This window comes from Lissotriton helveticus, chromosome 3_2 (genome assembly GCF_964261635.1).
Source record: "Lissotriton helveticus chromosome 3_2, aLisHel1.1, whole genome shotgun sequence".
NCBI lineage: Eukaryota > Metazoa > Chordata > Amphibia > Caudata > Salamandridae > Lissotriton > Lissotriton helveticus.
The window spans coordinates 79,204,338-79,216,458 of record NC_136062.1 but is presented as its reverse complement, the minus strand read 5'-3'; the positions used below and the strand labels follow the sequence as shown (position 1 = coordinate 79,216,458).

General features: G+C 44.4%; 1 protein-coding gene across 1 annotated transcript in view; it reads left to right on the top strand.

Moving 5' to 3' along the window:
• LOC144826224 (tropomodulin-2-like) overlaps positions 1–12,121 on the top strand; it is a 322,058-nt gene that overhangs the window by 299,204 nt on the left and 10,733 nt on the right. The gene's annotated exons all lie outside the window — the stretch shown is intronic.

Sequence of the window (12,121 nt, the reverse complement as noted above, 5' to 3'; positions counted from 1 at the left end):
TCTATTTTTCTAAGTTGGTGTGGGATTATTTTTGTGTTGTGTTTTCACTGTTTGCAGTGTTGCAAAAATACCTTACACATTGTCTTTAAGTTAAGCCTGACTGCTCTGTGTCAAGCTACCACAGGGTTAATTTGAGGTTTGCTTATGCCTTACCCTGACTAGGATTGTGGTTGCTGCTTGACAGGGCTCACACCTCAGTCAACCAATAACCCAAACACTAACAGACGGTACTGGCATGAATTGTGAATGCCTCAGCAGCATGTCTATGTTGGTTTAGATGCTGTGCCATTTGGCTAGATCCCTATCCTCAGCTTTTGATCCCACTTTACACTCAGTCTCTCTGTGTAACCACTTGAATATATCAATTTACTTGTTTGCCCATTTTTTAATTTGTTACTCAATAAAAAAAATGCCCATCTATATGGCAACTTGTCTTCTTAGTCACCATTTCCCCCTTTCTCCTCACCTGAATCAGCATCTCCTTTTCCCTATTCCATGATTCTCAGTGCTGGCTATCAATACCATTTCCTTATTTATTGTCCCTATTCCAGCTTTGGCCCCGCGACTTTCTGGGCCTCTTCTCCCTTACTCCCACTCTCCCTTTCAACCATCCCAAATGTAGCTGTTGCTTGTCTATAGGTGCTTCAAACACTCTCCTTTATGCACTTGCACTAACTGCCCTTCTGTACTCTTTTCCTGTTCTGGTGTTCATAACTCTTCTGTCTCACCACAGGTTCTTCCTCTCATCCCTCACCCCTGCCTAGGCTTCTATCTCCATCCCACCGTCTTTCTGTTTATTAATGCCTTGACCCTACTGTCCTGAATTCATGCTTTTACCAGTAAGCCTACAGTCCCCTTCCCAGACCCCTGGCTTATATTGTGTACTTCCACCACTGTTGACTTCATGACAACTTCATGCCAAAAGCACCCTTTCCCCCTTTGGACTGTCCCCATATTCACTGGTATCTTTTTTTCTGACAGAAGTTCTTCTTGACATGAGGGACACATCAGCCACCCATGTCCTCTCTCCTGCAAGGAAGGCAGTCACCGCCTATTGACCATGTTTATCCAAAACATTAGGTGGAGGTACACTTGAGTCTGGAATTTTGACTGGACTGAAATGTTCACCCCCTGCTACATGCTGTGTTCGGTGCTGTAGAGTAGTACCATTGTTTCTCTTTGCCATTACTCTAGAGAGTGTGGGTACCATCAAGTCTCAGTGCTCACCCTTTGGTGCGGGGTGACCTCACCTTGCCCTTCTCTCAACCCCTACAAGAGGTTGGATTGTCCTGTATCTTGAAAGCACCCCTCTTGCATTTGGAGATGGGGTTGCCTGCACCATCCTGAGACTCCCCATGCAATTGGGGGTGTTAAAGACCCCAGTACCCTGTTCTGGAAAGGTCCCAGTGACAACATCACACTCTTCTTAGATTGGATCAATAGCCTCAATCCATATCTCAAATTTACAGCCCACAGCTCCTCCTGTGAAGTACCCTTCCTAGTCCTCCTGATTAAGAAACATCCTAATAAACTCACCACTACCACTTACCAAAAACCCACTGACAGCGATTGTCCCCTCCAATACCAGAGCTTCCATCCCAAAGCCTTTAAGGAAAATCTCCCTTACGGGCAATTCCTAAAACTCAGGAGAAATTGCACCGAGCTAGAGGACTTCAAAAGTCAGGCTTCTGAACTTAGCGCCAACTTGACCAAACATCAATACCTCGCTAGACAGATAAAAAATGCCCAGAAGAGAGCCCAGATCACCAACAGACTGGCGCTCCTGGAGAAACAAGAAAAACCCATATCAGAAGTCCTCACCTGTGTCACTACCTTCACCCCAGAATCAAATCTATTGAGAAATGTGATTAATAAACACTGGAGGATCCTACAGGTGGGAGACAAAACATTTGACAAACCCAGATTTGCATGCAAACAAACGGCTAACATCAAAGACATGGTCGTTAACACTAGACCCAGGCATCAGACCACACACATCAACATCCTTTGGAGGTTACCACCTGTTACAGGTCATTTCCCCTGAGGACAGAGCACGGCATGCCCTCTGACAAAAGCAATGAAAACGATTGCATTATCTGACACATGGGTATGGACACAAACTAAACACACCAACTGCAGTTCCAACAACTGTACTGTGTGTATCTGCTCACATGTCCCTGCAATCGCCAATCTGTTGGCATGACGGCACGCACTATCAAAACCAGAATTGCTGAACATAGGAGCAACATCGGGTGTGGAAAAACCTCAACAAAGTTGTACACATACTTTGTGGAGGCACGACATTCTCCCAATGATCTCTAATGGACCATCTAAGAACACTCAAAATACATCTCTAAAGAAGCACTGTTCAAGAAAGAACAACGCTGGGTTTTTAAGCTGTCCGCCCACACACGAGGACTAAATGATGAAATTCCTTGGGCAACCTTAAACCATTAACTATGATTCCAGCACATTTTTCTCACGTGCCCCTAAGCCAGTTACCCAGACATCCACTGATCAGGAGACTCCATGACGCAGGCCACCAATTTACAACACCATGACCAACGTTACCTATCACTCCCACATAGGACACCTTTCACCTCAATGACACCGTACCCCCCAGTTACTACTATATAGGATGGCCCCCCCTTATATCAATTGCAGCCACACCTAGGCTCAATCACTAACTTGACCGTACGTGGTTATCTCACATGTACTATAGGGGCCACTTGGTCATAAACCAAGATGACGTTGCTGACTGTAGCCCCTTACTCGCACATCTGGCTGCCTGCTAATTGCCCAGTTGCAGGGTCCACAAACTTGCCATTTTACTTTGCATACGAAGTACTTCAATTGTGGCTTTACTAACTGCCACGATGGTTACACATCCGGTTGCATCACCACTACCCACTAAATACACAAAAAGCGTTCCTTTGGGGTTACTAACCGATGGTCATGGTTCAAATAAGTCTCCTCATGATCATCACAGGTTAGGTTCAATAAAGTTTTTGTTTTCAACCCCAAGATGGCAGCACAGGTTTACGCACTAGGCATCCAAGTGCAAACCCTCCTTATACGCCGCTTCCGGGTTGACACACTATGGGGAACTGGAGCGAGGGTAGAATTACAAGCAAGTTACCGCCACCCTTCCGTGTACCGCCATGTGTACTCCTATCATCCATCACCAGCACCTGATGAATCAGTCATGCGAAGGGCGCCTCAACGCTCCCATGAGTCCCATATATATCCATTGTAGATTGGGTTATTCCCCTTCATGATTCTTTTATTTTTAGAATACTCTTGATCCTTAAATGTTGGAATACAATTTTTCCCTCCCCCCAGCATTTAACATACCCCTTGTCTTTTGTTTTTTCGAACATGTTTTCAACCGCCCAGTACAGGACTAATTGGGCCAGGCTACCTTCTAAATTACTTGGAGCCTGTTATTAGCTGTGCACTACATTTTCACATAGGTCCTGAAGAAGTGCCACCCGATTCCTTAGGTACAACCAGGCACGAAACATGTTGACCCCACCTTAGTGACTGCACGTTAGGAACATCACATTCCCACAGGGCGTCCATTTCATTTTATTTAGGCAGGATCTACCTTAACCATTAAAGTATATTGAGAATAGGACTGACCCTGACTTATTTTAGATCTCACCTCACGTGCACAAAATACCTCGACTGACCCCACACGCACCCAACGGCTTCTTCTAAAAAGATCTCCGGAGAAGAGCCCCATTTACGGTGAGCCCATCGGGCATTGCAGCGCAGGCTCAACAAGGAGCAAGGCCCAATGATGAAGCATGACACCTCTCGGGGTGTGTGAGGGCAACATGACAAAAGATTTGTCTTTTCCTCTTCCCCTTTCATCCTCACTTTAGGAGCTGCACTCCCCTTCGTTGACAAGTTCTCCTTGGAGCCACGTGTGCAGGACCTGCTTAAGTATCGGCTCCCGGTCCCACCCCTCTCTGCTTCAAGTACTCTTCTGATGCTTCACATTAAGATGACCGAGAAAGTCTCTGAGTTCTTGAGTGTTGAAAGGTGGACCATTTTTAAGATTGTAGCAACACCCTATGTGGCAAACATGCTGTCTGATCTCTGAATGACTCCTTCTTTAGTGATAGATGAGAGATCTATCAATGGAAAACGGGAGTATTCATCAACGAATGCCATCAGGTGATGTCCATTTTCAATAGCAATGAAAGTCAACAAGTATTCTTTCCCATGCATGGAGAGCAAACCCTGACGTGAAACATCCTTTACAACGGAACCGTTACAACGCGGTACCGTTACAACGCAGGATTTACAACGAAAGTCGTTACAAAGACTTTCACTGGAGGGCGCTCTAAGATAGGGGATAGTTTAATTTACTATCCAATACCTTCCCCACTATCCACGGGGACTGGAGTTGGAATAGTAAATTAAACTATTCACTATCCAGCGCCCCCCAACGCAAGTCGTTGTAACGACTTGCATTGTTAAACCTGCGTCGTAAAGGTACGCGTTGTAACGGTATGCGTTGTACCGTCATACATCCAACTCTGACATGTTTAAGGGGTGTTAGGTGGTTTGCGATGACAGGCAGTTACATAGATGCTATGCCTTTAATTGGTTTGCAACTTTCTATTCATGATGTGGAAACCAAACTTGTCTTGGTGAGTTCACTTGGTGGTAACAATTCCATGATGTCCTTCAGTTATCTGTTGTCACAGACTCTCCGGAATGAAACTCCTTAAAGCTGTCAGAACACTACCTACCTGAGTAATGGGCAGTTCATCTTTGACATTTTTAAACTTCTGGTATTCACTGTCACTGGTAAGAGGTGGAGAGTGCTGGTACCAAGACTGATGTGTAATAATGTCCTTCAGTTTTAGCATGTTAGTATCTTCACTCGTGGCAATAACAGTTCGCTCCAATGAACTAGCAGCTGGGGTTTTGGATTTCACAATGAAGTTTATGTATGCTTCAGCCATCTTAGAATGGGTGCCAGGGCATTGTATAGGCACTTGTGAGAAGTACTCAGCAGGGTTTTGACCTTTCCCTGGTTGATGCACAATAGTTGTAGTTGTATTCTTGCAATTGCAACCTAACGTTCAAACTGAGGTGGCATTTTTGCCTTTGGATTGTGAAAGGTAGTCAGCAATGCTTGATGATAAGCAATGTCCTGGGCACACGTTATAGAGTGAAAACAATGGTTAATACAGTCTCGTGCATTTGGAGAGTTATCATGTAAGGTCCACTTAAGTAGTTTAAAGTCTCTTTAGTTATTTACTCTTTATCGTAATAGGACACAACCTGTCAACACATGTTTCATCACAATGGGAAGTATCCCGTGACTTCTTCAGGGCTGTATGAGAAAGCGTAGATGTCTTTGGGAAATCGCTCCGCCGGTGATAATCCCGCCCCGGTGGTCCAGAGTAAGGAAATAACAATTAACGGAGAAGTCCTTGAGAGTGTTAAAAGAAACAGGGAAGCTCCGATCTAACGGAGATCCCAGAACGTAAGTGCTTGTTCTCGTGTTGAGGGGCAGGTCCGCCGCTTCAACAAGACCTCTAGCGGTGTGCTATGCAGATTGCAGGCACTGGTTCACCTCTGTTCCGGTTCCAGTATTCGCCAATGACTACGCAACACACGAAGCTTAGTATAACGTCTTTGTTCTTCTGCGTGTAACAGTGAACTCCACATTCTAAACCTGCATTCACTTCACTATGCTCTAATGCTCACTTTACAGGTGTATGGAGTTCTTCAGGAGCCACAAGGTTTCCGTCCTAACTCCTTACAAACTCAACAACACTGCAGGTGACAAAATGAGTGCTGCTGACCACTAGTAGCATTTAATTTACAGGCCCTGGTTACTTGTAGTACTATTTATTAGGGACTTACAAGTAAATTATATGTGCCAATTTTATGTAGTCCAATTTTACCATGTTTGCTGGAGACAGCACAAGGACTTTAGCACTAGTTTGCAGTGGTAAGGAGCATAGAGTCCTAAAGCCAACAAAAACAAATTCAGCATACAGGAGGAGTGAAGGTAAAATGTTTGGGGAATACCACAATAGGGTGTCTGGTCTAACACTATAGGTAGTGTGTCCAGGCGTCCTGGATTTGCCCGTACAGTCCCGCCAGATTTCAGAAAATTTAGCCCATGTCCTGGTTTTTAGAGAGGGTCGACTGAAAACGGCGCTAGGTGCCTTTTTATGTTTTCCAAATCAGGGATAGTTAGCAGCTGTTATAAGAATGTAATTGAATTAAGAGACATGATACTGGCTTTACAAATTGCATTTTATTTATGTTCTTACTGCCTCTTCTGTAATTCTATGCTGATGAGCGTTGTCATTCTGTGCATTTGGTTGAAGTACAATTGTAGTTCTTCTATTTTTGTGACATGTTCTGGTTTGTGGCTTTAAACTTCTGGTGACCCTAACTGTAGGTCCTTATTGTACACTACTTAGGGTCATATTTATACCCCGGTCTGTGTCATTCTTGCACCATCCAATGTGGTGTAAGAGTGACCCAAACCGTACGTCATATTTTTGAATCCACGCAAAGCCACTTTGTCTGGCTCCAAAAATATGAAGTAACACAACACAGCCTAAATTGCTGTGTTGTGTTACTCTGCCCTGGGTAGTCATTCCATGGGTGTTGCGTGGGAGTTCCCATGCAACACCCATGATTTTTTTTATACATTCCGAGATGTGCAAAACTTTGTAAACCAGGGAATGCACCAAAATTATACACCTCCCCGGGGAGACATAACAAGGAGAAATATGTTTATTTCGCCTCCTTTTTTTCTTTTTCTATGTGATCTGCATTGTGCAGCACACATAGAAAGAGAAAAAATACTCTCAGGATTGTTTGTATACAGGGAGGTAACCCTTCCTGCACAAAAACAATCTTTCCTACAACAGAGATGCCATTGCACCATAGGTCATGGGTGCTTGCATTGGCGCTAAACTGCCAAAACAGCGCAAGCACAAGGGAAAATGACAGAAATGTTCAATATTGGATAAATAGGGTGCATTCCTGCCCTTTCCCCCTGACGCAGGGCAGCGCAGCACGGTGGCTTATTGTACTGTCTTGTGTCACAAAAGTCGTAAATATGTTCCATTATGCACCTTTTATAATGCAAGATGTTGGCAATAGTGAACACAAGAAGAGTGTAGGGTATAAAACCCCCAGCATTAAATACTAATGTATAGTTCCCTATTGAGCTTAGCATTTAAGTTGCTGAGATCTAACAATCTGCCATAATGAGTACTGAGATAATAAGGCTGCATACCTCTAGTGAGCCTGGGTACTACCTGAGGTAACACAGACCATGGATAACCCTTGTCTAACCACATGGAAAATGGCATATATCCTTGTAGCTGCAGCTTCCAGGGCCGTCCTATGCTCTATAATCCATTAGTCAGAGCATTGTGCCCTTTTGTATCAGTTCTCCCAAAGTTAAAAAAAAGTGTGTGATAAGGTGTTTTCTTCTTTATGACGTGTATGAGAATCTTAGCCGGGGAAACTGTGCTGGAAAAATGTTCACATGTTCGGACTACTAAGTCATTCCAGCACAATTAATTGGTATGTACGTTGTTGCACTGAGCACTGACCCTTCCACACCACACGAGCACCTAATGCATTGGTACATAATATTGCATTGATTGATTATATTATACCTGGATGTTGCTTTTATGTTGCCAATATTAACTTTATTCAGGTTTTCATTGAGTGCATACTGATTAACCGACATTCTATGTAGTAACCAAGGAGAAAGGAGTGCCACTATACCTAGACAATAACTAGGGAGGAGTGCCACTGTACCTAGACAATGACTGGGGAGGAGTGCCACTGTACTTAGACAATGGCTAGGGAGGAGTGCCACTGTACCTAGACAATGACTAGGGAAGAGGGCCACTGTAGCTAGGCAATGACTAGGCAGGAGTGCCACTCTACCTATACGTTGACAAGGAAAGTGTGCCACTGTACCTAGACAATGACTAGGAAGGAGTGCCACTGTACCAAGACAATGACTAGGGCGGGAGGAGTGCCACTGTACCAAGACAATGGCTAGGGAGGAAAGAGAGCCACTGTACCTAGACAATGACTAGGGAGGAAGGAGTGCCACTGTACCTAGACAATGATTAGGGAGGAAGGAGTGCCACTGTACCTACACAATGACTAGGGAGGAAGGAGTACCACTGTACCTAGATATTTAACTAGGGCGGAAGGAGTGCCACTGTACCTAGACTATGACTAGGGAGGAAGGAGTGCCACTGTACCAGGACAATGACTAGGGAGAAGTACCAGTGTACCTAGACAATGAATAGGGAGGAGTGCTACTGTGCCTAGACAATGACTAGGGAGGAGTGCCACTGTACCTAGACAATAACTAGAGAAGAAGGTGTGCCACTGTACCTTGACAGTGACTAGGGAGGAGTCCCACTGCACCTGTACAATGACTAGGGAAGGAGTGCTACTGTACCTAGACAATGACTAGGGAGGAGTGCCATTGTACCTAGCCAATAACTAGGGAGGAGTGCCACTGTACCTAGTCAATGACTAAGGAGGAGTGCCACTGTACCCAGTGACTAGGAAGGAAGGAGTGCTACTGTACCTAGACAATAACTAGGGAGGAAGGAGTGCCACTGTACTTAGACAATGACTAGGGAGGAAGGAGTGCCACCATACCTAGACAATGACTACGGAGGAGTGCCACTGTGCCTACACAATGACTAGGGAGGGAAGAGTGCCACTATACCTAGACAATGACTAGGGAGGAGTGCCACTGTACCTAGACAATGACTAGGGAGGAGTGCCACTGTACCTAGACAATTACTAGGGAGGAAGGAGATCCACTGTACCTAGACAATGACTAGGGAGGAAGGAGTGCCACTGTACCTATACAATGACTAGGGAGGAGTGCCCCCACTGTACCTAGACAATGACTAGGGAGGATTGCCACTGTACCTAGCCAATACCTGGGGAGGAGTGCTACTGTACCTAGACAATAACAAGGGAGGAAGGAGTGCTAACTGTACCTAGATATTTAACTAGGGAGGAATGAGTGCCACTGTACCTAGACTATGACTAGGGAGGAAGGAGTGCCACTGTACCTAGACAATGACTAGGGATGAAGGGGTGCCACTGTCCCAGGTCAATGAATAGGGAAGGAGTGCTACTGTACCTAGACAATGACTAGGGAGGAATGCCACTGTACCTAGACAATAACTAGAGAAGAAGGAGTGCCACTGTACCTAGACAGTGACTAGTGAGGAGTCCCACTGTACCTAGACAATAACTAGGGAAGAAGGAGTGCCACTCTACCTAGACAATGACATGGGAGGAGTGCCACTGTACCTAGCCAATAACTAGGGAAGAGTGCCACTGTACCTAGATAATAACTAAGGAGGAGTGCCAGTGTACCTAGATATTGACTAGGGAGGAAGGAGTGCTACTGTACCTAGACAATAACTAGGGAGGAAGGAGTGCAACTGTACTGAGATAATGACTAGGGAGGAAAGAGTGCCACTATACCTAGACAATGACTAGGGAGGAGTGCCACTGTACCAAGACAATGACCAGGGAGGAGTGCCACTGTGCCTGGACAATGACTAAAGATTCAATCTGCCCCTACTCTAAGGCTCTCAAGTTATTTACAAGCAGGTGGACAGAGATAATCTCATGTTTGTGGATGTGAGGTACCATTAGATACCAATAGACCAGAGATCTTCAAACTGGGGGGCGCCCCCCTCCCTGATAGGGCCCTAATTGATCCCAAGGTGATACCAGGCACTGTCCAAGAGAATCGTCACACCAATAACAGTGCTTTGTTTTTACAGAAAGAAAACAGAGGGGCAGAAGGCTACTTTGTAATGGGCCAATGTTAACCTCTTTTGTCATTCATATGATGGCTGGGAATAGCTGTCAAAGGGGAGGGCCACTGAATGATACTTTTACACTTTAATAAGACCTGGCTGACTAGAATAGTATGCTGGCAATCATTTTAAAACAGTCACCTGGAATGTTTATACATATTTAAAGATTGTCATGGTATGGAATAATTTGGAAAAATAAATTTTTATTAAGGGGCCCAGTGATTTTTTTTTTTTTAATGCCGAGGGGGCTCGGCATTAAAAACTTTGAAGACCACTGCAATAGATTCATGCAATAAAACCAAAACATTATTTATGTGAAAACATTGTTTTGTAGCTGGACTCTGATTTAGATCCCCATGGAGTTCTCCATGTAACGTGGAAGAAACTTTATGATTCTAACATACCAGAGACACAGATATATTAGGCACCAGGGGAAAATGCACAAATCAGAAGATGGAGTTTGTGCGTCCGTTTCTGGACAACATCAGAGGGAGTCATTCTTGACTCACCTTCCATCAACTTTCAACCAAATGTGAAACAACAAAATAGGTTGTACTTTCAAAATCCATACCCTAGATGGTGGAATGTGTATATTTTTGTACATAGAGTATAAACAGCTGGCAGTATGAGAGCATGAGATATGTGACATCTTTCTCACTGTAACAGGTAAAACATTACACCTTTGTGTTTAGTAGATAGCAAATCAAGGCTTCCTTGAGTAGAGTAAAAGCAATTTGTGACATGTTCCACTCTAAGAGCTCTCCAGAAGAGTAATCATTTGCTGAATCATGTGTAAGTTAATCTTCACAAAGGAAATTAACACTTGTCAGAGGTAGGTGCATTAAGTTAAAGAGAAAGGGGCGCTGTTGGTGAACTCACATTTCAAGCGAAGAGCCTTACAAGAGAAATGTGTCAATCCATCATTGACAGCCTGTTTAGCCTGCTCAAGTGTTGGATTTCTGCCAATTTCTACACCCATCACCTTAATAAATTACCGTATATGCGAAAAAAGACATACACACATTTATCATTCCAATGTAACTATTATATTTTAAATTATAACAGAGCTCTCAATCTGAGCACAGCACGAGTGAAACAACCAAACCGCATAAAAGCGTAGGAAAATGTGGAAGTGATTCCAAGCACAAGTAAGAGGTGAGGTTGGGCTGATATAGGTGTCTTTCAAACAGTACTGGCGTTTTAGCAGACACAGGGGCATATTCACAACAGAATGAAGAAGTGTGGCGTTCAGCAAACATTGTTAACGCCACGCTTCTCTATTCTGAAAACGCAAGGCTGCACTGTTTTCACAAGAATGCAGCGCACCCCTGTGTTTCCCCTAGCGCTGGCGCTGAGTTCATCTGCCTAATGCCAACACAGTCACCCTTGTACCATAGTGTAAGGGTGTCTGCGTTGGGGGAAATTATTGTTTATGTGCAGGAAGGTCCCCCTTCCTCAACATAAACAATCTTTAAATGCCGTTTTGTAACTTCTATGTGTGCTGCTAAATGTAGCACAGCTAGAAGGGCCAAACTGCATTTTTTTTAAAGTGAATATCAATCTGCAGGAAAGGGGACCTTCCTGCACATAAACAATCATAAGCAATTTGCTGTTTTTATGTGTGCTGCACAATGCAGCACACATGGAAAGAGAAAAAACGAGGAGAAATACAGCATTTCTCCTCGTTTCACCTGTTTAAGACCAGGTTTTCCCTGATCTTAATTTTGGCACTGCCTCCTATTTACGCCACCCTTGTAAATAGGAGGGACATCAAAATCAATGGGTGTTGCGGCGGAACTACCACCGTAACACCCATTGCCCGCCCCTTTCAGGCTAAACACAGCGTGAAAGGGTGCTTTATTTACAAGGCAGAATTAAGCCACGTTAAGTGGCTGAAGGTTGCATTGTAAATAGGGCGAGGCCCCTATTGCCATCACAATGAAAGTAACTTTGTGGTGGCATTCAGGGACGTTGTGGTGGCGATAGGGGCTTGCAAATATGTCCCACAGTCTGATGGAGTGATATGAACCTCTCAGTGTTTCTGAGAAATGGCTATTCAACCAAAGGGGTCTCTAATTAGGTCGCTTACAATCGCCCCATTCCGGACTAGAAGAAAGGTCAGTGTTTGCGTGGCCTTGAGCACCAGCCTGTGATCCTCTGCACTGAAAGGCCAGAATGTATTCGACCGGAGGATTTGGAATTCAAATACTATATTTCATTGTTGACCTATAAATGCTGTATTCCCAAGT